This window comes from Sus scrofa, chromosome 7 (genome assembly GCF_054392235.1).
Source record: "Sus scrofa isolate SSC_HxYL_T2T_F1_AM1 chromosome 7, Sscrofa_HxYL_maternal_Yorkshire_Landrace_v2.0, whole genome shotgun sequence".
Classification (NCBI taxonomy): domain Eukaryota; kingdom Metazoa; phylum Chordata; class Mammalia; order Artiodactyla; family Suidae; genus Sus; species Sus scrofa.
In genome coordinates, this window is record NC_139389.1 from 4,360,263 (window position 1) to 4,384,887 (window position 24,625).

The following is a 24,625-nucleotide window of genomic DNA, read 5'->3' on the forward strand; positions in this document are numbered from 1 at the left end:
AACTTTCTGGGTGACATTGGAAGGACAAGGACTCCAATGATGAGTTTCAGTGTCCTATACAGATTTAAATCTCTTGTCACCGAGAGATACAGCTACGGGAAGTTATAGTAAGTGAAAGACGACCTGTTTAGTTTAAAAGAAGCAACACGTCAAATAAAGTGTATTCTATGCTCCTCTTTGTTTTAGAAAGATGTTGGCACCCATACGCTTGATCTAAGGATAAACTTATTTTTTTCTTTTTTTTTTTTTTTTGGCCAAGTCCATGGCATGGGGAAGAAGTTCCCAGGCCAGGCCCCAGCAGTGACAATGCCGGATCCTTAACCGGCTGAGTTACCAGGGAGCTCCCGCATAGTTGAGACGCATCCTCGAGGCGGGACACAGGGAAGCCGGGGTCCTGGCGGAGGAGGAGTGATGGTGCACCAGGCGCTCTCACAGCGCTAAACTTTGCACATACACAACACATTTCTAAATATTAAACGAAGACATTAAAAGACACATGTCACCCATCAGGATGACCTTTATCCAAAAAACCCTAAAGAACCGCCGTCAGCAAGGAGGCGGAGAGGAGGCAGCCCTCGAGCCCTGCAGGAGGGCGTGTAAAAAGACGTGGTTCTGGGAAACCGGACGGCAGTTCCTCAAAACATTAAAAATAGAACCTATGATCCAGCAGCTCCACTTCTGGGCATCTCCCCAAAGGAACTGAAAGCTGGGTCTCAAACAGATATGTGTGCGCTCGTGTTCAGAGCAGCACTATTCAAACAGGAAGCAGTGCCCATCGGCGGATGCAGACAGACAAGATGCGGCCACATGTACAACGGAATAGGATTCAGCCTCAAAAGGAAGGCTGTTCTGACGCAGGGGTGACCCTTGAAGTCACTCTGCTCCGTGAAATGAGTGGACATGAAGGACAAACACCGCCTGCTTCCACCTGTATGAGGGCCCCCAGCTAGAGAGTCAGATCTACGGAGACAGAAGGTGGATGGCGTTGTCAGGGGCGGGGCAGGGGTGTCAGGATGTAAGGAGGGCAGAGATTCAGTCGGAGAGGAAAGACTTCTGGGGAGGGAGGGATGGAGGGAGGGCTGGAGGGATGGCCGGCTGGCGGGCTGCATAACGCAAATGTGTTTCATGTCAGTAAACTCTATACTTAAAACGGTGAGGATGATACATCATATGTAATGTCTTTTACTACAACGAAAAATACAGTTAAAAGAACATTTTCTCGCATCCAAATCCCTGCAGGTGCCGTGCGGCTGGACCTGAGCCTTCCCGTGAGCTGGGCGGGCGGCAGGCAGTGCTGGTTCAAGGCCCTGTCAATGATGCCTGAGTCAAAGGGCCACGGGCAGGGAGGGCCCCGCTGACCGCCAAGCGGCTGTTGCGAGGGTTGGTCTGGGCGTCGGGGAAGCAGCTGCTGGGCTCCAGCATGAGACAGCCAGGCTGTCGGCATCACCGTGTAAATACGGGCGGCGTCCGGTCCTGCCAGGCGACGGGTGAGGGGCCTGGTTTCCCTTCAAAGGACGTCAGTTGCCCAGCCCAGGGCTCCTCCTCAAAGTCCCGGGAGGCAGACGGACAGAAGAAACAAGAAGACCCACCTCTCTCCTTCATACTTGACACCCAGCACAGGGAGGGGGACCCCAGGCGTCCCCGGGGCCTCCCTGGGTTTCCAGTGCATCAGAGGCTCTGTCCAGCCACCAGTTAGGAAAACAGCATCATTCCGGGGCGTTTCATGGAGGAGATGCAACGTGGGGACTGGTTTCAGAGATGCTGGGAGAGCGGAAAAGCCAATCCTGGATAGAAGTTGCAGCCGAAAGTCCCCCCACACCCAGGTTTGGGAAGGGAAGGCTGTCAGCCCCGGCTCCGGGCAGCCAGGAGGAGATGGACCAGGGAGGAGCCCTGCCAGGGCCCGGACCTGCTCAGAGCTGGGGGAGAGGACGCCTGGTTTTCCCTCCCTCCAGCCTCTGATTTCTCCTCATTGGCTCCTCCGGCTGAACCCAGCTGGGTGCCAGCCAGCAAGGGAGCTGGGGGGATGTAGTCTGCAGAGAACAGACGGCGGCCGTCCAGGGCACGGGAATGGCCAAGTGATCTTGGCTGTCACTGTCATCCAGACCTCAGAGATGTTTCTGCTTTCTGGTGTCATTGTTCTGTCCTGACATTGCCGTTTTAGGTGCCCCGTATGCAAAGGAATTGAATTCAAGTTGGACAGAATGGATACATGGGGGGTGGCGGGGGGCGAACGCACAGCATGCAGTAGTTCCCAGGCCAGGGATCGAATCCACAGCACAGCAGCAACCTGACCCATGGCAGTGACAGTATCAGATCTGCAACCCACTGAGTCAGCAGGGAACTGCTGAATGGATACACTTTAATTAGGCTGTAAAACTGGCACTTGCCAGGCCAGCCCGCCACCTCTGAGCCCCCACTGTGAACTCCAGCTCTGCCCTTGCCAGACTGCCCCGTGCCCTCGGTCAGCAAGGAGAGGGCTGTACCAGGCCAGGGTCAGAGGTGGGACAGAGGCCAACAGAGCTGGACTCAACCCCTGCACGGGGGGGGGGGGGGAGGCGGTGTGACAGGTTCCCCACCACCTGGAGAAGCAGGAGTTGCTTCCTGCCCCAGGGCTGGGCTTCCAGGTACCACAGCAGACAGAGGTCCCCAGGGCTGGAGGGCTGAGCACAGCCAGGAACTCAGCTGCTCTCTGTTTAGCCTCAGCCAAGGCTCCCGACCTTGTGGGACCTTGAGCCAGGGCCTTTCTTGGGATACAACCTGCTTTACAGGACGAGGGAGACATGACTAGGGCATCATGGGAGGCCCTGACAGGTGTGCGCAGGGCAGGCAGGGCCAGCATCCCCATCCGCCCTTCTGCGAGGCGTGGCCTCACACAGTCTCGTTGGTCCCTGGGTCCGTCCCCGTGAAGGAGGCAGAGGGGCTTGTAGCCCATCATACAGAGAGAAACCCAGGCACTGAGAATCCATGAGCACCGGCACAGCGGGTCCGGCTGGCGGTGGATTCGAGGCCCCGTGCCCTGTTCCTACTGCTTCCAGGGGACCGGTTGCCTCCTCAGCAGGAACACCTACGGGCTGAGGCGTCTCGCATTCGGCCCACGTGCGACGATGAGGGCGGAAGGGAGGAAGGAGGGAGGAAGAGCCACGTTGGGCAAGTCAGGTGGGGACGCGGGCTTCGGGCACCATCCTGCCCGATCTGAACCCGGGCACCTCAGAGAGCCCGGCTCGCAGGGCTGGGCTGCCTCCTGCCATCACTGCCTGGTGCTGGCAACTCACCGGGGGCTCACTCAGAGGCTCAAAGAGCCACGCCCTCCCATCCACTGCGGGGGGAGCCCCGCTTTCGGCCGGGCTTTTCCTCCCCGAGGGCCCAGTTTCCCACACTGGGACTCTTGTTCCCTTGGTCGTAAGGTGGGTGTGCAGAGGCTCCCGCAGGTGCATCTGCACCGGAACAGGGGAGCGCTTCACCTGCACTGTTAGGGAGAGAGTAGGATCCGTCACCTTTCTCCCGGGGAGGGGGTCCTGCCATCCCCGCCCACGGCGGCACCTGCAGGCTGCCGGTAGGACAAGCCCTTGCAGGTGGGGCAGGTGTAGTTCTCCAGGCTGGTCCAGGGTCGGGAAAGGTGCGGTGAGGGCCCCACTGGGGCGAGGCCTCGTCCTCTGACCTCCCCAACAGCCCCTCTCCTGGCCACACCAGACACAGGACTCGGGCTGCGTTTTTAGCTAAAAGGATGACCGTCTCCTCTGGCTTAGACATCCAGACGCACGCCACCGGATCCAGACACACACACACAAATTCCACTTCTGCTCCTTTTCAACCCAAGGGGCCTTCCAGAAAGCAGAACTTTATAACAGCAAAGCTTCCTGGATGGCAGGCAGGGCTGTGCCGGTGAACCCAGGCCATAGTTCTGACTGCGCCCTGTAAACCAGTAAAACCCACGCGGGGTCTGCCCACCTCCCTGCCTGCCATCACAGAAATCCACTCAGGGTGCCCAGGGCAGCTAAGTCAGTGCCCCGTTCAGGGCATGTAGGAAAATGACACTTCTTCTTGGGTTCACGTCGTGTGTCTCTGCCCCCAGAGTCAGTAAACAAACAAGCTGTCCTTGGAGCAGACAACAAACCAGGCATCTCCCCGTTCCCGAGCGTGGCTCCGCGACGGGGCCTCCGCCCTCCCCCGGGTCGTGTGCAGAACGGGCATCCTCTGAGCCCCGCTGCCGCACTTGAGGGCCGCCAGATTATCGATGGGAACAGGTGCTCCTAATTCAGCGTAACCCACCGAGCCCTGCTTCCCTTTCTCTGGAAACCTCCTGATTTGGGAGTGAAGACTCCTGGCTCCTCCCAGGCTGGCCTGGATTTGCCGAGGTGGGTTGCTAAATTTAATTGCCAGTTTCCATGCCATGTGATGGTGTGTGACAGGCCAGCTCACCCCGTGAGCTCGCCAAGGGGTTTAAAATAAATGCTTTCTGACGGAAAGGATGATAGAGATTCCTGTTATTCACCAGCGTGCCTGGCGATTGAGCTGCTCCAGGTCTCACGGCTGGGCCCCTGCAGTGTTAATCTCATGAGCTCCCGCCCCGCTCCCGAGAGAGGCTTACAGGGCCTGGTCGGGAGGCCTTCGCCAGCCCAGGCTGTCCCAGGTCTCTGCGACCTTGGAATGCAGAGAGCCCTGCGGGGCCGGCCTCAGGGTCTCCATCTGAAAAGAGGATGGCTAACAAAAAACCAGGAGTAGAGCGGATGCGTGGAGCTTTGGGGCAGCGAGCCCTGGATGCAGATTCAGTACTGACGTGAAATGGTCCTCAGAGCCCCATCCGCAGGCCCTTCAGGGAAAGCAGCATCCTTCTTGCCCGTTGTCTTTAACACACCGCCGGAAGCAAAATGCTGGCGGACCTGGCACCTCCCCATGACGCCTTCTGAAGCCCCCCCACCCGCGATGCTCAGCCTTCCTCTCCACTGAGCCCTGGGCAACCTCGGCCGCACCGGGGAGCCTGTGAGGAAGGCAGTGTCTCCTGGACCCGTGTGAAAAGAACGCGGGGAAGGAGGCTCTGAACAAAACTCGGCGGGAAAACACAGGCCCTGACCACCTCGCACCTCCATCCTTGCCCCCGTATCGTTCGGCCTGAGCTTTCGGTTTGGTGCGAGGTGGAGGACATGGGCACAGCTGGCAGATAAGCTGGAGATTCGTGTGCCAGGGGTGACGTCAAAGGAAGCTGCTCCTGGGAGGCGACCCTCCGTGGGTCTGTTCTGTCTCTGCTGGTGTCGCAGGCAGAGGCAGGGACTGCCCTCGCTCCCGCTTGTCCTTCCAAGGATGTCTGCACAGAGACCGGCCTTCGAAGACAGAGGGGGCGTCTCCCGCTGGAGCACAGGGCTGGCTTGTTTGCCGTCTAGTACCAGAGGTGGTCTGTCCCCAGGCTAAGGTTGCAGGTAGTGTAGAGCCCATTATAAAAAGCTGGGGTTTCCTACACCCGGCTGCTGTCCTGTGTCTTGCTCCACTGCGTGCAGAGGGCCCCCCTGGCCCTCTCTGCCCACCCTGTGGGCTGGGGCTTGGGGGCCCGGCACAAGAACACGATGACACCCTGGCTACTGCCATCACTACAAGCATTAAACTGTCCTCTGACTCTCATCCCCAAGTCTCATACCCTTTGCCGGCGGCCCTGAAGCTGTCACAGGCTAACTTGTTAACTCTGCAAAATCTCCAGACCTTCCCGGCGCTGGACAGTCGCCACGTAATGAACAGTTAAGGACGCTCGGCATCAGCTCCGTTCTTGTCCCGGCCAGACGATCGGCCTGCAATGCAAAGCTGCCCAATCGAGTTCTTGTCTCCAAGTAAACCGTCCTTAAATGGTTAAAGAGAAGACAATCCGTCATTTAAAAAACGTTTACATGTTCTATATAATCGCTGCCAATCTAATATTCAAAGGGTTTTCATGCAGATTCTGCGTAGCTCTAGAGAAATGAGCTGAGAGGCCCAAAAATGCCCCCTTAATGTAAAAGGAAAAGCAAATTTCAGCCACTAGAGCGAAGCAAAAATGAGTCAGCTTGGAGGAAGTAGGTTCAGTGCCAGGCTAGATGAGCACTTGTGGGAGCTTAATGGCAGAACGAGATTGGACTAGATGACTGCAAAGATTCCTTCACATCTAAGACGCTACCGTGAAGGAGGCTGTTTCAGCGGGACGTCTGCTCAGATGCGCACCCCAAGGAGCAGAGGGGAGCCCGCAGATCCGGCCGCAATCCCACGGCACCCGGTAGGACGATCGTGGGCTCCGTCTTAACGAAGGCCTTTCTCATGCAGAAGCGCAGCCAAGTCTGGCTCACCCAGACGTGAGCTGGGGCTGGAGAATTCGTGCCAACCACGTCCACCAGGGAACTGGTTTACAAACCAGGGAGCCAATGCCTAACGCTTCGAGCAAAAGACGAGGTCTTCCAGGGACTGCCATCTTCTGGTCCAGCATACGGCCCACCCTCCCTCTCCCCAGCAGCTCGGTTCTAACGAAACCAAATGAACAGCCAGTTGTTTGTCTGAGCCACCAGACCAAGAGAAAGGGACGGAAAGGCCTGGAACTCAAGTCATCTGAGGGGTGCGTTAGGCGATTACATCAGAGGCTGGTGAAACCTCTCCTCCCCAGGGAGGAAGAGATTTTGCAGCAGCCAGAGTGTTGGCAATGTCACCTTTGACAGAGATGGAAACGCTCAGAGATTCTTCGTTTCCTCCTCCCTTTCCAGACCCCAAGAGGCCATCGGTCTACTGCTTGTACTTTGTAGCAATAGCTACATTGTGATGAGTTTACAGAGTGTTTGCTGTTAATCCTTTTTTTTTTTTTTTTTTGTCTTTTTGTCTTTTTTGTTGTTGTTGTTGCTATTTCTTGGGCCGCTCCCGCGGCATATGGAGGTTCCCAGGCTAGGGGTTGAATCGGAGCTGTAGCCACCAGCCTACGCCAGAGCCACAGCAACACGGGATCCGAGCCGCGTCTGCAACCTACACCACAGCTCACGGCAACGCCGGATCATTAACCCACTGAGCAAGGGCAGGGACCGAACCCGCAACCTCATGGTTCCTAGTCGGATTCGTTAACCACTGCGCCACGACGGGAACTCCCTTAATCCTCTTTCTTAAGATGCCGAAGGAAATACCTTCGTTGCATCAGTAGTAAACGTGTATGAGGCACCCATCAGAAGTTCCAGGGCAGGGATCAAATCCGAGCCACGGCAGTGACAATGCCAGATCCTTAGCCCACCAAGGCGCCAGGGACCTGCGACCCACTGGCTCAGTTTCTCAGTCCCAGCTCGACCCCCTCCTAGCTGGGGTCCTGTACAGGATCACTGAACATCTAGAAGCCCCAGCTTCCTCGTCTGGAAGAGAGGACACCACCTCCTCATGGAGATCCACACTCACACACGGACCGCTGGGAAGCACACACACCAGATACTTAAGCAGAGAGGCACGGAAGCATCTTAAAGAAGCTGATCTCGGAGCTGGGTCTGGAGGGATGAGAAGGTGCCCGGCGCACAGAAGAGGAGAATGGGGGTGACACGGGCGCAGGGCTGCAAGCCCTGGGGCGCTGCACGGAGAGCAAGGAGAGCTTGCCCAGCTCCAGCCGGCTGCGCGCTCTTTGAACACCACGCTCTTGATTTCAAGTCGGGAGCGGGCGTCCCCTCACCAGAGTAAAGGTCGCTTGAACACAGTGTTAGGGATTAAGAATAACGAATCGAAAGCTGACTGTATCACTGGAGGACAGACTCGTGGTTGCCGAGGGGGAGGGGGAGGGAGTGGGGTGGTTGGGGAGCTTGGGGTTCATGGGTGCAAACCAGCGCCTTAGGAAAGGATACGCAATGAGATCCTGCTGTGCAGCACTGGGAACTCTGTCCAGTCACTTACAATGGAGCCTGACAATGTGAGGAAAAAGGAATGTATACAGGTATGTGTAACTGGGTCACCTGGCCGTTTGAAAAAAATTGACAGTAGAAAATTGATAGAACACTGTAAACCAGCTATAATGGAAAAAATAAAAATCGCTATAAATGAAAGAAATAAATAAAAAATTTTAAAAAATTATATAAAAAATACTTTATAAGATCTAAATGCCTAAAAAAAAGTTAAAGTAATCCCTGTGCCAGCCTTAGAAGCATAGAGGCCACGCTACAAGTGGTGGTTGGCTTCCACACAGCGCATCCGACGCCTGGCGTGAGGTCCTAGACCAGCTACCACTTCAGGGGGCAGGAGGGTCTGCTTCTCAGGCTTTAGCTTCGCAGCTAGCATCTTCTATTTAGCCCTTTTTTTATCCTGCCCTACAGCCTAGTTCCCAACTTGCTTTTGAGACTCAGAGCTGCCTCTGTAATGGTCTGTGTTGAGAGATTTCTGTTTCCTGTATTGCACAAGGCAAGCCTATGAAAAACTGTGCTCAGGAGTTCCCATCGGGGCTCAGTGGAAACGAACCCGACTAGCACCCATGAGGACGCAGGTTCGATCCCTGGCCTTGCTCAGTGGGTGGAGGATCGGGCATTGCCGTGAGCTGTGGTGTAGGTCGCAGACGTGGCTCAGATCCCGTGTTGCTGTGGCTGTGGTGTAGGCCTGATTCAACCCTGGCCTGGGAACCTGCATATGCCACAGGTGCAGCCCTAAAAACACCAGGAAAGAAAGAAAGAAGGAAAGAAAGGAAGGAAGGAAGGAAGGAAGGAAGGAAAACGGTCAGGTCCCACGAGGACATATCCAGCTGCTCCAGGCAGGCCGCTCGGCCACTGCCCAGCCCGCGGCACTGCTGGATCCGGGTGTCCCGGCTGGAATGGGGACCCTCAGAAGCAGGTCAAAGAGCAGAAATGACCCAAATTCCCTTCACATGGAAAGATTTTAACCCAGAGGAAGGTAAAGGGCGTGACTTTGATCTTTCCCAAGTCTGTTCGTTCCTTTTCAACGCCGAAAACCAACACCAGGCCGCCACAGTAATCCACTCAGCGAAGCTGAAGACCGTGGTGTAGAAAGTTCTGCGCTGACCAAGCTTTGCCTCAGCTGCTGCCGTTAAACAACATGCAAAAACACGTCCTTTAATTTCAGCTGTATAACAAGGAAGTTCCTTCCCTAACCCACTCGGGAGCCCGGGCTGTCACCAGGCCTCCAGGTGTGCTCTGAAACCAGACCCCACCAGGAGAGCCCTTCGTGCTACAACGCGCAAGGGCTGGGACGAAGCAAATCCATCTTCTGCCAGGCGCCGGGGAGCTGTCCTGACAAGGAAGAAGGTCCCAGCTCAATCTTTTCATCGGGTTCCGCTGGGCCACATAAAGTCCGCTTGGGGGTGTAGGTGTGGGGAGATGGGGGGTACACATGTGTCGTCTACCTTAAATACTGTATTCAACTGTGTCAGGAAAGGACAGGTAAATAAAGCAAAGAGAGGCGTTCCCGCTGCGGCTCAGTGGTAAGGAACCTGACGAGTATCCATGAAGATGTGCTTTGATCCCTGGCCTCGCGCAGTGGGTTAAGGATCTGGGGTTGCCGTGAGCTGTGGTGTAGGTCGCAGATGAGGCTCGGATCCCGTGATGCTGTGGCTGTGGTGTAGGCCGGCAGCTGTAGCTCCAATTGGACCCCTAGGCTGGGAACCTCCCTATGCTGCAGGTGTGGACCTAAAAAGCAAATAAATAAAATAATTAATTAATTAATTAAAATAAATTAATGAAATAAAGCAAAGAGAAAAGGCAGCAAAGACCATAATTTAAAAGGCTTGGAAGGAGTTCCCTGGTGGCCTAGTGTGTTAAGGCCCTGGCATTGTCACTGCTGTGGCTCAGGTCACTACTGTGACTCGCATTTGATCCCTGACTGGGAACTTCTGCATGTTGTGGGTGAGACCAAAAAATTTTTTTTCAATTAACAAATAAAAAAATGAAGGGCGTGGGAGCAATGAGAGAGTATTAGCTCACGCATTCAACCAACCCATCCGACTGCGCTCCTCCCACATACCAGGTGCTTTGCTGCATCCCAGGGAGACTGGGGGGGGGAGGGCAGGCACAAAGCCACACCCAGGAAAGTCTCCGATTAATATACAAACAGAGATGACACTGAGCAGCAGCTACAATGCAGGACAGGTGCAGGGGTCTCTCTGGATGACAGTCATTGACAGGTGTCATCCTCCGGGGGCCCCAGAACCACCCGAGAAGGGGCTTGTTCATTAAGTCTTTCCTTCCAGGGCAAAAGCGATGAAGTCTCTTGTAGCAAAGAAATATGAAGCACGGAGGGGAACAAGGACACCTTCGTAAAACATCGGAGCACAGGGAGATACCACATCCACACAAGCAATACACAAAGACTTCCACTTTTCAGCTGTGAAATTTATAACGCAGAAGTAAATAATGTCCTGAAGGTCCCGTCGTGGCGCAGTGGTTAACGAATCCGACTAGGAACCATGAGGTTGTGGGTTCGATCCCTGGCCTCACTCAGTGAGTTAAGGATCCAGCGTTGCTGTGGCTGTGGCGTAGGCCGGCGGCTGCAGCTGCAATTCAACCCCTAGCCTGGGAACCTCCATATGCCGTGAGAGCAAGTCAAGAAAAGGCAAAAATATAAAAGTAAAAAAAGTAAGCAGTGTCCTGATGAATAAGAAGAACACACAAGGCACCAGGGGCCCTGAGGCTTTTTTTTCCACCTGTACTGGACACAATGTCACCGTCCTGGGAGGGGCTGTGTCGGGACCACCGTCTCGCCTGGACCTCTCCTTCTTGGCCGCCTTGCTCACTACCTCACCGTGGTGGTTGGACGTGAACTGGGCAATTGAAATGTCCACAAACCCAGGGACTGGCCTCAGAGTTAAGAAAACATCCCTGAATCCGGTTCATCTCTGTGGTTCTGGATCCCATGGTAGAAGGTAACCGGGGGTCAGGGTGGAAGGAGATGCTGTCTGGACTCCCACTGAGACGCCCGCCCCCTTGGTCCCGGCCCCCTGTGCAGCTGGATGCTCAGCGCTCCGCCACCTCTTCTCTGATTGCTTGTCTGAATCCCTGCCAACCTGTCAAGTCCTAGGGCAGGGACAATGGCTTTTATCTTCATTTTCCCAAAGCTCAGCACCTTCTAACCAGGGAGAGAAGCAGCTCACCTTACAGATTCTGCTTCTTTATCCCAGCTTTTTGTTTGTCTGTTTTTGCTTTTTTTTTTTTTTGGTCTTTTCCAGGGCTGCTCCCACGGCATATGGAGGTTCCCAGGCTAGGGGTCAAATTGGAGCTGTTGCTTCAGCCTGTGCCAGAGCCACAGCCACTCGGGACCCAAGCCATGTCTGCGACCTACACCACAGCTCGCAGCAACACCAGATCCTTAACCCACTGAGCGAGGCCAGGGATCGAACCCACAACCTCATGGTTCCTAGTCAGATTCATTAACCACTGAGCCACAAAGGGAACTCCTACCCCAGTATTTTATTTTATGAGCTTGCACACATACACACCTCAAGTTTGGCTCATAGCACAATATTTTCTTAGCACAGTCCTTTATTTTTCATTACTATTTGAATTAATTTTTTTCCTTTCTATGGCTGCACCTGCAGCATATGGAAGTTCCCAGGCTAGGGATTGAATTGGAGTTATAGCTGCTGGCCTATACCACAGCCACAGCAACACAGGATCCAAGACCTATCTGTGACCTACACAGCAACTTGCAGCAACACCAGGTCCTTAACCCACTGAGCAAGCTCAGGAACCGAATCTGCATCTTCATGGACACTATGTCAGGCTCTTAACCTGCTGAGCCACAGCGAGGAACTCCCGAATTAACATTTCTCTTTGCATATGAATGTACTTCAATCTCCTGATTCACCTTTACTTTGTGTGAGGAACATTTTAAATGCAAACATAGGAGTTCCCATCGTGGCACAGCGGAAACAAATCCAACTAGGAACACCATGAGGTCTCGGGTTCGATCCCTGACCTCGCTCCTTGGGTTAAGCATCCGGCGTGGCTGTGGCTGTGCTGTAGGCCAGCAGCTGTAGCTCCAATTGGACCCTTAACCTAGGAACCTCCATATGCTTTGGGTGCAGCCCTAAAAAACAAAAAATAAAAATAAAAATAAAATGCAAATATAAGAATACTCGACTTGTATCAGAATCACTGAAATTATCAAATTTGTATTTCGTAGCTCCTATGAGCATTCATATTTTATTCTTATCTAAACAGCAGAAACACTAAATAAAACTAATCATACTGTTTCTTCACCTCTTGACACTGCGCACTTGACCAACGATTTCCAACCTCCGATTTCCGATTTCCGACAGGTAGGGAAGAGCCCAGGGAAGGAGCTGTGGCCGCCCAGCTCCTCCTTCCCTTCGTTCCATGTCATCATGTCCAGCCTAAGGCGCTGGCTAATCAGTGAGAAAGGACACGGCAGGGCCCTTGGCCATTGGTGCCTGTTAAAGCATCACTGCCTTTCTGCCTCTGAGGCCCATCCTGGTTCCAGGGGGAAGCGTGGCCACACACACACACACACACACACACACACACACACACACTCCCTTACTCACCCTTCCCCTCCCTGGCCTGCACACTTGCCTCGCTCGCCTGGACCCCCGTGCGTGGTGGGCCCTCCAGGTTCTGTGCTCCCAGGCACCGTGATGGCTCTGGGGCGAGAGAGGGTGGACACCCTATGTCCCCTTTGCTCACATTCCTCCTCCACGGCCCCTTCGACTTCATTCCCCAAACCCGACTTCAGAGATACAACGATGAAGAATTTCAGGACGGCAACAGCCTCGCATTGCACCTTAAGGCTTTATTAACCATCGGAACACAGGGCCCTGGGCCACTTCAAGGCTGCAGGCCCATAAAGCTGGCCTGGCTCTACTGAATGGCCACAACCAGCGGCATCTGGGTTGAAAAGAGCGAAAAGAGGACGCCTCGGAGATAACAGGAAGGAGGGCCGCTCGTCTGAGTCCGAGGCGCTGAGAGTATTACGGTGGGACTCCGACGGCCATCGGACGGGACGCTGACGTGCGACTAAACTCAGCAGACACTGACTGTGCTCAGCACCATCCAAAACCCTCCAGGGCCGGGTTGGGGTGGTGGGGGGTGGGGGAGGCGCTCCTTAAATGAAAAGACTGTCCCTGTCCTCGAGAACACTATTCTGGCTGGGGAGACAGTCAGCCAGAGAACCATACGACCAGACAGAGGTGACCACTGCCGTGACAGTATCACCACGCTCTGCGGAAGCACAAGTGAGAGAGTAAGTGACTCTGACCGGGAGACAGCGGTGTATGAGCCATCGGGGACAGGTGAACTGGTCCTTAAAGGTGAGAAAAATATTGATAAAAGATGGGGGGTGGACATGGTCTTAGTCTGAATCCCTCCAAGAAGCAGAGCCTGAGACAAGCGTCTTTGTGCAGGTAGTTTGTTTTGGAAGATAATCGATCTCCAGAAACAAAAATGAAGCGCCTGGGAGGGGGGGAAGCCAGCCCGAAGGTGTGCTACTGAGCGGATAAGTGCTTTGGACAGATGGGGCTCGGTCCCACTGGAACCCACTGAGGAGCCCCGCAGCATGCACTTCCACCCCAAGACCGTGGGAGAGCGGCTGATCCCCTGGCTCCCAGCCCCACTGGTCCAGGGCTGCCCGGGACGCGGCATGACCTCCGCAGCATTTCCAGGTTTGCACACGCCCAAGAACGAGCCGGCTCCCCGAGTCATCCCACACCAAGGTGGAAGAGCAGCCCAGAGGCAGGGAAGATGCACGTGGTGCAGCTGACGCAAGGCGCGGTCAGGCTACACCTGTGCACGGCGCGTTGCCACAGCAACGCCTGGAACAAAAAGGTGTGGTGAGAGAGGAGCATCAGAGCTGTTCCCCACAACCTGCAGCCGTGCTTCTCAGACCTGCGCCTGCGTCAGAACCCTGAGGGCTTGTGAACACAGACTCAGGGGCCCTGCCCCAGAGTTTCTGGCTCAGCAGGTGGAGAGGAGGGCCTGGGAGTTAACATCTCCAGCACGTTCTCCGTATGGGCATTAAGGCTTTTAAAGACAGCTGTCTGCTCCGTGCAGGGACACAAGACTGATCAAGCAGGAGAAAGAGAAGTTGCTAACACAAACAAACAAAAAAATACATCCGTATCTCTAGGGAGAGCAGGAATTGACTTCATCACGAGAGTAGAACGGGCCTGCGTTCACGCTCCCCGGCAGTCCAAGGGAACTGCTCATCTGTTGATAATCTAATGAGAATCGCAACAGCCAAGCTCGAAAACCAGAGTGGTGTTGGTTGCTCTGCTTGCGCCTTAACCCCACCTCCATCCAGACCCGGTCTCTGCCCTCCGCTCTGCCTGGGAAGCTCATCTCTCTGGCCTGGATCACCGGACTGGCCCGAGGCGGCGAGAAGAAACCAAAGGAGGGAGAAGAGGGGTGTTCCTCTCGGTGCTTCTCCGGGGCCGGGGGCCCAAGTGGCTGCCCTCCTGCTGGGGCCTCCTCCTCTCGTCCGCGTCTCATCAAGTCATCACCCCTCGGGCCATAAGGTGGTCACAAGCCCTTCCTGCTTCTGGCCCCAGGGCCCTCACCCTCCCTGCCTGGTCCCTTAACTCTGCCTGAAGTGTCTCATTAATATTCTTTTGTTCCATCCCTGGCCTTACTTAGTGGGTTAAGGATCCAGCGTTGCCGAGACACTCCTCTAGGACCTGGCGTTGCTGTGGCTGCGGTATAGGCTGGCAGCTGCAGCTCCAATTCGACCCCTAGGCTGGGAACTTCCATATGCAGCAGGTGTGGCCCTAAAAAGACCAAAAAAAAAAAAAAAAAACTTTTCTGTTCCAAGCGTATCTTGGAGGGAAAAAATTAGAGCCAGGTAAAGCTGCATAAATAGATCAGTATTTCTGAGTCCTCTGCCATGAAGAATAAGCCTGATAACACTCAAGGGAATATTGAAATTTTAAGACTTAGCAGGCTACAATGAAATACAAAACAGAATTTAAAAAAAAAAAAAAAAAAGATGAGTAACACGCAAAAAACACACCAGGGGCTTGAAGTGATGGCAATGATTAAAGACACACCACAAAAGCAAGGAGAACTTGACAGAGGCAGGTTTTTCTTTCAAACCCTAAGGAATTTGCTAAAGGCAAGGGCAAGGCCCCGAGCGTGCTCACTCGCATCGCGCTCTATAAAACGTGTCCCCATCCACACGTGCTCTGGGAACACGGAATCCTGGCAGGAGAAAAGAAAGCGAGGTTTAGGCTGTGGACATGAAAGCCTTCCGCAGCATCTTGGGAAAAGTGAGATAAGATCAGACCAGAAATTAAAAATCTGAGAACATACTGATAACGCGTGTTGCAATCCATCGAAAGTTTGCCTCTTGCCTGCTGCATGCATCTATAATACACTCAACCAAAAAACTGCGGGCTCTTCTGTGTATTTTTAGCCTACCCGTGGCACCCCCAGCCCCAGGCTCTGACGAGGGTTCTGGGTTCAGCATCTCAGAGGATGCGGGCTCTTCCTGTGTCTGTCTTCAGGGACCAGACAAGCTGGAGAGGCCTGGAGGAGTTGTCATGTCCGGGCAAGGACAGCCAGTCACTCCAGGTGGCAAAGGGACTTTCTTAAGGGAGCCAGTGGGCGTTGCACGGCGAGGGAGGATTTCACTTGAGCCCCACAGCCCTTCTAAATGGCCCTCTGTTCTCGTACTGTTTACACTATGCCCTGTTGTTTTCCAGATTCCCCAGGTTAAATCCGGCACCCCCACTAAGGCTATTTGAATCCTTCAGAATTCCTAGAGCTTCTCTGCTAATCCGACGTGTGCAGTGCTTTGCTTTCAGCTGGGTGTGAACACAGGGCGAAGCACTGCTTTTGTTCGCTACCGCGGGCTTCCTCCCCCTGTGGTCACCTAAGACGTGGTCCGTGTCTCTCATCTTCTTGTCAAGGAGTCATTCCTGTGCACTGGTTAGAGGATTTCGCTGCAGGTGAGAGGCTGCCATTCTCATCACACACGTGGTTAATACTGACTGAACACTTTCTAGATGCTACGAGATGTGTACGGACGCCCTGAATCTTACCCCCATCCTGTGAGGTACCCCCCTGTTTACAGACGAGGAACTGAGCTCGAGCGAGATGCGGAGACTTCAATCCAAGGTCACGGCTCGCCGGTGGCAGAGCTGGGCTGCGGATCCAGCTGGCCCCTTCTTTAGTGTACCCCAGCAGTTCTCGGCTGGGGTGACGTCATCCCCCAGGGGAGGTGCAGCAACGTCTGGAGACACTTCTGCTTGTCACAACCGAGGGAGTGCTGCTGGTTCTAGTAAGTAGAGCCCAGGGATCCCCTAACCGCTCCACGAGGCCCAGGACAGCCCCTCCCGCACGTCATCCAGCCCCAAATGTCAGGGGTGCCGACCCTGTGAGACCCGGCTCTAACCTCTGCCCCTCGTTACATGCTAACCCCTTTGGTTTGCTTACGTTTCTGTCTTAGTGTTTGGCAGGACCTCTCGGTTGGACTACGTCCTGATCACGTCTGTTTCATCTTTATCCTTCGTTTTTTTTGTTTTTTTGCTTTTCAGGCCACACTCGCGGCACATGGAGATTCCCAGACTAGGGGTCAAATCGGAGCTATAGCTGGCGCCTACACCACAGTCACAGCAACACAGGATCTGAGCCACGTCTGTGACCTACACCACAGCTCCTGGCAACGCTGGATCCTTAACCCACTGAGCAAGGCCAGGGATCGAACCCACAACCTCATGGTTCCAAGTCGGGTTCGTTTCCGCTGCGCCACAGCGTGAACTCCCACTCTCAGCTTTGCCCTTGATCAGCTGGGGTGAGAAAGCTCTGCTCGTCCCCTGCCCTGTGCCTCCAACCCTCTCCCCTCCCCTGAGTCGGAACGAAGGGCTGGCTGACTGCTCAGCGGAGCGTTCACTCTGTGAGAAGAGTGTGTCAAAGCCGGATGTTCTGAGACGGGCTCTCTGGTTCCGGCAGGGCCTTGGCGAGAGGCACGCAGGCAACTGTGCAGATACCTTTTTGCTGTGACTGTCATAAGGCAGCGGGAGGGAGAAGCGAAATCTCTCAGCGTTTGCCCACCTCTCCTTATTCTCTGAAACAGCACAGCCCTGCTACAGTTGCTTGAAAAGTGCAGGGCAGGGTCAAGAAATGAGGCTTTCAGCTTTTAATTTTTTCACAAAGGTCTCCGATGCCTCGAGGCTCGCTCATTTGGGGCACAGCGATGTGTGGCTCACATGCATTCGCCTTTGGGGAAGAGCCAGCAAGAAGCCGCACCCCAGTCTCGGATCCAGCTTTTCCCTCTGTCCGACCCACGGCCTTGCTTCTTGGAGGATAAAGAAGAAAAGCAGACAGGCTTCCTTCTCACGCTGTCTATGAACAGAAGGGATGCTGCAGATTCCATGATTATTTGAAAAGACGCCTCCCTACCCCCCCCCCAAATGAGACCCAGAGCAAGCTCGAAACTTCTAGAAGGAAAGAGCAGAGGAAGGTCTGGACATCAAGGGCACAACAGGGCTGCTGGTGTGACGCAGGAGACAGCCTGGCAGCACAGAGAACTGGGAACGGCTCCTAAACCCGGTATGCTCCTTGGGCTGGATGTGAAAATCTGATAACCATGACTTTCAAGCTCTTGATGGGCAGAAACTTCTTGAAACACACCTGTGGCTCGGCTGCTAAGTACAAATACCCTGATGGAGAGAAACCCTGGGAGACAGACACAGACGACAGCCCCCACATTCCGGGGACAAGAGCCCTGGAGCAAGCGTTTCACCAGAGCCACGCTCAGCCCCAAAGCCCTTCCTCGGTGAACTCGACTTGCCCGCAGCAGAGCGGGGGAGGGGCCGGCGTTGGCAGGGCCCCCACTCTGGGCCTGACGAGGCCGTCTGGTCCCGACCTCGACGGCCTCCAGCTTTCCTATGCAGACCAGGCACCTGCAGACCCCAAGGAGAGCCTGAATTCGGGGGGCTCTGGGGTGGGGCCTGAGACTCTGCATTTCCGACAAGCTCCCAGGCCACGCTGGTCCCTGCCGGTCCTCGGACATCACCTTGAGCACCAAGGAGGAGATGAGGACGTGAAAAGCAGTCAGGAAGGGTCGCGAAGCCAGACCAGTCTTTTGAGACACAGAATCTGAGCCCATCCCACCCCGGCTCTTTGCGGTCAGAGTGACGTTCCGCCCCTGGGGCCTGGCAACTCCAGGCCCTGGGCAGCCTGGCGCACGCTCCCCGGCACGGCTCTGGCCTCCTTCAGCTTCTCCCAGGACAGAGCAGCGAAGGGGCCACACGTCACCTGCAGCGCCCCCCCCACCCCACCCCCGCTGCCCTCCTCCCTCTGCGAAGCCTTCCTGGGGCGGCTGCTCCCCACGGCTGCCGTCCGATGCCTCTAACCTCACACCCAGGACATCGAATCGTGACGGTTCTTAATTCTCTAAGTCCCCCGCTAAGCTGTGAGTCCTCGGGAGCAGAAACCGCATCTTCTGGATTTAAGTAACTCAGCTTCTTCACATAATTACCTGGCAGCTGGGACAGTTAAAAAAATATTAGGAGTTCCCGTCGTGGCACAGCGGTTAACGAATCCGACTAGGAGCCATGAGGTTGCGGGTTCGGTCCCTGCCCTTGCTCAGTGGGTTAAGGATCCAGCGTTGCTGTGAGCTGTGGTGTAGGTTGCAGACGCCGCTCGGATCCCGCGTTGCTGTGGCTCTGGCGTGGGCCAGTGGCTACAGCTCCGATTCAACCCCTAGCCTGGGAACCTCCATATGCCACGGGAGTGTCCCAAGATATGGCAAAAAGACAAAAAAAAAAAAAAAAAAAAAAAAAAAAACAAAAAAAATATTACACAAGGGACGGAATTAAGTATCACACCCACAACCACCATTCTCCCCTTTCCTTCCTCGTCTTCAAAAGTCTCTAGGGCCTCACATGTTTGAGGTCATGTATTTTCAGCGGTTTTAAAATGATCATAAGGAAGGAACCTTTATGGGGTGCCCTCGGCACGTGCTAAACATCACGCTACGCGCGGCTGTCTTCTTACGGCATTTAGCCTCCTAACGCTCGCCGTGACTCTGTGACGTTGTCACTGTCATGGCTGTTCCCATTTTAAATGTGAGGAAACCGCAGCACAGAGAAGGTAAGTAACTTGACCAAGAGTCACACGGCTAGGAAGTGCTCGCGTCAGGATTTAAATCCAGGCAGTGTGGTGTCAGAAACAAGGAGGAGGGAGTTCTCATTGCAGCTCAGGGGTAACAAACCTGACGAGTATCCACGAGGACGTGGGTTCAATCCCTGGCCTTGCTCAGTGGGTTGGGGATCCTGCATTGCCGTGAGCTGTGGTGTAGGCTGATAGCTGTAGCTCTGATTCGAGCCTTAGCCTGGGAACCTCCATATGCCTCAGGTGCAGCCCTAAAAAAAAAGGAAAAAAAAATTTAAAAAAAGATAAAAACAAGGAGTCTGGAGTTCCCTGGTGGCCTACCGGTTAGGGACCAGGCATTGTCACTGCTGTGGTGCAGGCCGGATCCCTTGCCCGGAAATTTCCTCACACTACAGATGTGGCCAAAAAAAAACCCCCAAAAACAAGGAGGAGGAGACGCTGGAGGACCCCATGATGAGACAAAGGAGCGCAACTCCGTCCTGCTCCTGGCCCTCCTCAACCTGCCCCAACTTAGAAAACACACAGCCTGGGCCACCTTCCGTCTCTACAGCGGACTCAGGGGGAGCTGGTCCACACCCTGGCGTCTCCTCCGTGTGGTCTCAGCCCTCCTGAAGGAGGCAATGCAGGTGTGAAGCCTGCACATCATCCCACGGTCTAGGCGCAGCCCCGTAGGCAGAGCCCACCATCACCGAGGGCTTAATAAGAGCCAGCCCCACACTGGATGCCACCAGCCCGACCAGGGCCCTCTGGGAACTTAGAGCAGATGAGGGCAGGGGCGGGGCAGGGGCGGGGCCGGCTTCCCAAGAGACCCTCCACGGCCCACTCCCCAGCAATGCTCCCCACTGAAAGGTGGGCTTGCCACGGGGGCTGTGCTGTGATTCAGCTTCCCCCCTGCCCAAACCTGCCTCCCCCGACCCCTCCACTGGCCTTAATCTCTAGTAAACTTGTCCAAGGCCTGCATCACTGGCCTTGGAATAGGATGTGCCCTTTCGTCTTCCTTCTCCCTGGTGATCCTGGCGCTTTACAAACCTTCGGCCTCGGAGTTCCCATTGTGGCGCAGCAAAAATGAATCCAACTAGGAACCATGAGGTCGCGGGTTGGCTCCCTGGGCTCGCTCAATGAGTTAAGGATCCGGCGTTGCCATGAGCTGTGGTGTAGGTCGCAGACACAGCTTGGATCCAGCATTGCTGAGGCTGTGGTGTAGGCCGGCAGCTGTAGCTCGGATTAGACCTCCAGCCTGGGAACCTTCACATGCTGTAGGCGCGGCCTTAAAAAGCAAAAAAAGAAAAAAGAAAACGAAACCTCCAGCCTCCACAAGCTATGTTTGTTCTAGAAAAGACGATGCACTTCTGCATGCTCCTGCTCTGACTCACGGCCACTCTCTCGGCAAAGGTCCTTCCCTCCCCCACGTCATCTACCCGGCAACCATCTAACCATCCCTTACGGCACCGCTGACTGGCCTGCCTCTCTGGGGCTTTTCTGCACAGACACCCTCCCAGGCCGAGACGCTTTGTCGGCTCCATCTTTCGCCCCACGGCGCCCTCTGCACGCTTCAGGGCGATGCTGACTACACCGCTCTCGCTGAGACACCTGAGAGCAGATGCTCCTCGTTCCTTTTTCCCAGCCCAGCGCTGGGCAGGCAGTGGGAGCACATGGAACATTCCTCAACCCAACGCCTCTGCATGTTGCATGTGTGATGAGCGGCCGGTGGGATTTCTTACGTGAATGGCTGGTTCACTTAAAGCCCTCCTGCCCCCACCCCCTGCTCTCACAACAAGGGGTCCACGGTGGCACAGGTGTGATCCACACACAGAGAGTGAGCTCAGCCTCTAGAGAGAGTTCAAGTCTTCCCTCTCTCTCTCTCTCTCTCACACACACACACACACACACACACACACACACACACACACACTCAGGCAACTCACACACTCACAAAGCGCAGGACGGTGTCCCCACGCTCCATGACCAAGCCTGTGTCAGGGAGCAGTGGCTGGGGCTCCTCTTCCTCATTCACTCACGAGGGGGACCAGAGGCCACCCTCTGTCCCCTGTCTTAGGTCACTTTTGCATGTCACACTTGGCTATACGGCACATCCCTCTTGCTCTGGGACTTTGTGGAGGGGAGCCATCGTCCTTGGCCATAGTCCTGACCGGGGGCGGGGCAGGCGAGAAACCCTAGGAAGTGGAGCCGCCTCTGGCATGTGGCTGTAGGGAGGGGAGGGCAGGGGGAGGGCGGAGACAGGGCTCATGACTGGTTCCCTCCCTGAAAAGGAGGCTTGGAGGGGACCTTTACACCCAAATGTATCCACACGGAGTCTCACGAGGTGCCAAGCTGCAACCAGGAGGGCGGTGACTCAGAGCCTCGACGAAACAGCACAAGTGGCTCACAGCATGTCAGGCACTGTTCTAGACACAGAGACAGACTGGGAGCTGCTGGAGGTGGCCCCAGCTCGGGCCAGTGCAGGGTCCAAACAAACACTAGCTCAACATCCGAAAACATATTTTGCACTCGACTGTTGTTTCGCGCACACACACACAAAAAAACACCAAAGAGGGAGCATCCATTCCTTAGAGCACCCCGAAACCTTCCTTCCCAGCTCCCCACTCCCACTCTCAGACGCGGCGGCGGCTGCCCCAGAGTCTCCTTCCTCCCGGTCCAGGCTCCTTGCTCCCTGACAACCCGCCCAACCCCTCCTTAAACGCAGAAGCAAGAGGCTGAGATGACAGTTCAAGGAAAACACAAACACATCTTCGCCCAAACCTGGGTCCCATGCCAGGGACCAAAGAATCCAGCCAGAGTCCAAAAACGGGGAGGCCCAACAGGGAGCACGTTTTTTAAAAGGGGCAAAGATACAGCCTCAGGAGGTACACGGTCCTCCTCCACCGCGGCAGAGCTGCCTCTTGCAGGGAAGGCCACTCCAGATGGTGCTTCTCAGGAGGATGGCGAGAAGGAGCAGCAGCAGCAGCGGTTCCTGCCAGGAGGCAAGAGATGCTTTGTCTTTGTTTATTGACCATTCCCGACACATCGAGCAACCAGTGTGTACTTTATCATCGTGCTGGATGGAGATCCGTGTAAAAAAAAATCACTCGTCCAGTGCTAAAGAATGGCCTTCGGCTGAAGGCAAAGCCGTGAAGTTAATACTAAACTCAACCAGACATGTTCAGCCCTTGCAGACCCAGGAGCTCCCAGTCTGCATCCCCCAGCTGACTCCGGTTTGCAGGAAATGGAAATTTCGGTCTTTGTTCCAAGCCCACCACCAGGGGAGACTGGCTTTGTTTTCACTTTGTAGCCAGCTTACCACCGGTGAGAAGAACCGCCAGGGTTCTCTGAGAGAGGACCACTGCCCAGGCCCTGCCTGTGAGCTCTGCCCATGCATCTGCCAGCCAGGGGTCACAGGGGCACGAACGGGGTCTTCGGATCACCCCCTTTGGAGACCAGAAGTCGCAGTTCAGCAGGATGAAGGGGCTGGCCCTGGTCCCGCTCTTAGTACCAGGGGAAGCCACATCGCCAGCCCCGGAGTTGGTGCCCTCGCCTCCTGGGACCTCCTTGTCCAGACCATCCTGCAAGAGAGGCAAGAGAGGGGGGCGCCCCGCTGCTGGGCAGAGCTCGCTCACAGCTCACCGGAAGCCTGGGTCTGCCTGGAGGACTCCCCCGGCTCAACGGAGCAGCTGGCCACTTTCTCAGGGACGAGCCCCACCTCCTAAAGTACCAAAGACACAAACTGCCCAAGTGGATCTGGAAGCTTCCTAGGCAGTGACTGTTAGAAATAGAATTTGGAATCAAGTGCCCCTGTTTCTATTGTTTGACACACTGCAGCTCTGCAACCCCTCATGGAAAACTTCGATCCCTGTGTATTTTACCGAATCTGAAATTGATTCAATCCCACTTCAAACGTCTGTCTTTCATTCTTCTGCTCAACTTTCTGAATAACTTAAAGTTTAAACAAGCAGAATTTAGCTTTCTCGTTAAACATTGAAATGAATGATGAACTAATGGGTGACGGGTTATTCTAATGTTACTGTAACAAAACCCATAAATCATGGCTATTATCATTTTTCTAAAACTATATTTTGTTTTCAATGCATAACTCTATCTTTGTTTGGGAGAGAGCTCCCTGAGACAACTTACTATGGAATATTCAGACAACTAGATCTCTCATCCATGACAGGGCAACCTTCACTTTGGAAATAAAAGAATTTTTTTTTTTTCTTCTTTTTTGGCCACCCCATGGCATGTGGAATTCCTGGGCCAGGGATTAGATCTGAGCTGCAGTTTTGACCTAAGCAACAGTTGCAGCAATGCCAGATCCTTAACCCACTGTGCTGGGCTGGGGACCAAACCTGCATCCCAGGACTCCCAAGATGCCCCCAATCTCACTGCACCACAGCGGGAACTCCATAAAAGACCTTTTTAAAGCATCGAAACAAGGTTGGGTGGATACCTTCCCTTGTCTGATTTAAAACGGAGTTATAATGGTAGTTTAAGTAACTGAGGCATGAAAACTCATCTAGAATCACACCAACCTAGCAAGCTTTTGTTATTTTCCCTTCCAGATGCTTGAATAACGTCACACATCTGCAGTCTTATCCTGTACCCTTTCTTTTTGTTTGTTTGTTTGTTTGTTTTTGCTTTTTAGGGCCACACTCGCAGCAGATGGAGGTTCCCAGGCTAGGGGTTGAATCAGAGCTACAGCTGCCGGCCACAGCCACAGCCACAGCCACACCAGATCTGAGCTGCATCTTCAACCTACACCACAGCTCATGGCAACGCTGGATCCTTAACCCACTGAGCAGGGCCAGGGCTCGAACCTGCAACCTCATGGTTCCTAGTCAGATTTGTTTCTGCTGTGCCACGACAGGAATCCCCCCCGCCCCCGCCGCTTTATTTTTTGTTGTTGTTGCTTTTTCAGGGCTGCACCTGTGGCATGTGGAGGTTCCCAGGCTAGGGGTCAAATGGGAGCTGCAGCTGCCGGCCTACACCACAGCCACAGCAATGCAGGACCCTTAACCCACTGAGTGGGGTCAGAGATTGAACCCACCACCTCACAGTTACCAGTCGGATTCGTTCCCGCTGCACCGCAACGGGAACTCCTACCCTGTACCCCTTCACCTCTGCTCACTGGAAAAAGAACTTGTCTTTGGACAAACGATCAGTGGGTCTGCCCCTTCTCCATCCAGCCACCCTGGGGGCCGGGGTGCTCACACACTCGGCCCTTTTCCAGCATTAAGTGAATTATGAATATTTACATATGCTCCTGACTGCCTCGAAAGGCCTTTACAGCCACTGTCTCTTCTCATCCTTGAAGGAACTCCGTGGGTTTGACTGTTTTCCTAAATGCGGGAAACGGATCACATGTTTCGTTGAGCAGGTATCCGACAGCAAGCTGTGTCTCTAAAGGACCAGACAGTAGGCATGTGCCAGGTTTTGTGGGCCCTGCGGTCTCTGCTGCAGCCGCTCAGCTCTGCCACCACGGTACAAAGGCAGCCACAGACCACACGCCCATGCGGGAGCGCGTGCACGTCCCCGGGGGGGTTTTATTTACAGGCCCCGAAGGGAATGCATGCTGTCTTCACGGGTCACAAATCATT

The 24,625-nt window shown here is 54.6% G+C and overlaps 1 long non-coding RNA gene across 1 annotated transcript in view; it reads right to left on the reverse strand.

Annotated features, from left to right (window-relative positions):
* Positions 1–1,153: 1,153 nt before the first annotated feature.
* The window catches only part of LOC146401158 (uncharacterized), a 53,116-nt gene continuing 29,644 nt past the window's right edge, over positions 1,154–24,625 (reverse strand). The window contains exon 3 of the long non-coding RNA XR_014809552.1: positions 1,154–5,826. This is a non-coding gene — a long non-coding RNA (uncharacterized LOC146401158). The remainder of the gene's footprint in view (positions 5,827–24,625) is intronic.